Raw genomic sequence first — 2,535 nt, 5'->3', positions numbered from 1 at the left:
TTTTGGCGCCGTTGCCGGGGATTGTTTTGAATCACAATTACGTGCAACAACAGCGCCAAGTTTTACTGATCCGGCAACAACACCAATTTTTGGCGCCGTTGCCAGGGATTGTTCGAGTATGGACAACTGACAGTTCATATTGTTGCTCAGATTAGATAATTTTCTTTTTGTTTTGTTTTCAAAAATTTTTCAAAATTTTTTTCCTTTTTTGTCGAAAATAAATAAAGAAAATACCAAAAAAATCATAAAATTATAAAAACCAAAAATATTTTGTGTTTCTTGTTTGAGTCTTGAGTCAACTTTTAAGTTTGGTGTTAGTTGCATGCTTTAAAAAATTTTTCTTGCATTTTTCGAAAATTCATGCACTCATGGTGTTCTTCATGATCTTCAAGTTATTCTTGACAAGTCTTCTTGTTTGATCTTGATGTTTTCTTGTTTTGTGTTGTTTGTTGTTTTTCATATGCATTTTTTGTTTGTTAGACTCCATGCATTAAAGATTTCTAAGTTTGGTGTCTTGCATGTTTCCTTTGCATCAAAATTCTTTCAAAATTATGTTCTTGATGTTCATCATGATCTTCATAGTGTTCTTGGTGTTCATCTTGACATTCATAGTGTTCTTGCATGCATTCTTTGTTTTGATCCATAAAGAAAAGAGAAAAACACAAAAATGACGTTTTTAATTTTTCTCTCTCATCATTAAAAATTTAAAAATAAAAAAAATATCTTTTCCTTATTTCTCTCCAAATTTTCGAAAATTTGAGTTGACTTGGTCAAAAAATTTTAAAATTAGTTGTTTCTTACAAGTCAAGTCAAATTTTCAATTTTAAAAAAATCTTATCTTTTTAAAAATTTTTCAAAAATTAAATCTTTTTTATTTTTCTTTTTAATTTTCGAAAATTCTTTAAAATGTTTTTCAAAAAAAATCTTTTTCTTAATTTTATCTTAATTTTCGAAATTATGCTAACAATTAATATGATCAATTCAAAAATTTGAAGTTTGTTACTTTCTTGTTAAGAAAGGTTCAATCTTTAAATTCTAGAATCTTATCTTGTAGTTTCTTGTTAGTAAAGTAATTAATTTTAATTTTAAAAATTAAATCTTTTTCAAACATATCTTATCATATCTTTTATATCTTATCTTTTTATCATATCTTTTTAAAAATTTTATTTTTTTCAAAAATTTGATTTCAAAATATCTTATCTAACTTCTTATCTTCTTATCTTTTCAAATTTGATTTTAATATCTTTTTCAACTAACTATTTGACTTTTTGTTTGTTTCTTATCTTTTTCAAAACCACCTAACTACTTTTCCCCCTCTAATTTTTGAAAATACCTCCCTCTTTTTCAAAAAAAATTCTTTTTAATTGTTTAAATTTTAATTTCAATCATATCTTATCTTTAATTTTCGAAAATCACTAACCACTTTTTCAAAATTATTTTTGAAATTCTCTACCTCTCCTTCTATCAATTTATTTATTTATTCACTAACACTTCTCTTCATCTCTCTTCATCTCATATCACCACCTCTATCCTTACCCATTCTTCTTCACTACTCTGCCCTTTTTTTCTTCTACTAACATAAAATAATCTCTATACTTTGACTTAGAGGATTCCTCTTTCTTTTCTTGTTTTCTTCTCTTTCATATGAGCAGAAACAAGGACAAAAGCATTCTTGTTCAATCTGATCCAGAACCTGAAAGGACTCTGAAGAGGAAACTAAGAGAAGCTAAATTACAACAATCCAGAAACAACCTTTCAGAAATTTTTGAACAAGAGAAGGAAATGGCAGCCAAAAATAATAATAATGCAAGGAGGATGCTTGGTGACTTTACTAAACCCACGTCCAAATTTGATGGAAGAAGCATCTCTATTCCTACCATTGGAGCAAACAATTTTGAGCTGAAACCTCAGCTAGTTGCTTTAATGCAACAAAACTGCAAGTTTCATGGACTTCCATCTAAAGATCCTTATCTGTTTTTAACTGAGTTCTTGCAGATTTGTGAGACTGTAAAGACGAATGGAGTAGATCCTGAAGTCTACAGGCTCATGCTTTTCCCTTTTGCTGTAAGAGACAGAGCTAGAACATGGTTGGATTCACAACCTAAAGATAGCCTGGACTCCTGGGAAAAGCTGGTCACGGCCTTCTTGGATAAATTCTTTCCTCCTCAAAAGATGAGCAAGCTTAGAGTGGATGTTCAAACCTTCAAGCAAAAGGATGGTGAATCCCTCTATGAAGCTTGGGAAAGATACAAGCAGTTGACCAAAAGGTGTCCATCTGACATGTTTTCATAATGGACCATATTAGATATATTCTATTATGGTCTATCTGAGTTTTCGAAAATGTCACTGGACCATTCTGCAGGTGGATCCATTCACCTAAAGAAAACGCTTGCAGAAGCTCAAGAACTTATTGACATGGTTGCAAATAACCAGTTTATGTACACTTCTGAGAGGAATTCCGTGAATAATGGGACGCCTCAGAGGAAGGGAGTTCTTGAAATTGATACTCTGAATGCCATATTGGCTCAGAACAAA

General features: G+C 30.5%; 1 non-coding gene across 1 annotated transcript; it reads right to left on the bottom strand.

The window, feature by feature from the left end:
• Positions 1-2,178: 2,178 nt before the first annotated feature.
• LOC127742365 (small nucleolar RNA R71) lies at positions 2,179-2,282 on the bottom strand. The gene has a single exon (XR_008003554.1). It is a non-coding gene; the product is annotated as a small nucleolar RNA R71 (small nucleolar RNA).
• Positions 2,283-2,535: the final 253 nt, after the last annotated feature.

The sequence above is a fragment of the Arachis duranensis genome, chromosome 9 (genome assembly GCF_000817695.3).
Source record: "Arachis duranensis cultivar V14167 chromosome 9, aradu.V14167.gnm2.J7QH, whole genome shotgun sequence".
NCBI classification, from domain to species: domain Eukaryota; kingdom Viridiplantae; phylum Streptophyta; class Magnoliopsida; order Fabales; family Fabaceae; genus Arachis; species Arachis duranensis.
Note: the sequence above shows the minus strand (reverse complement) of the source record. Positions and strands in the feature narration are given on the sequence as shown.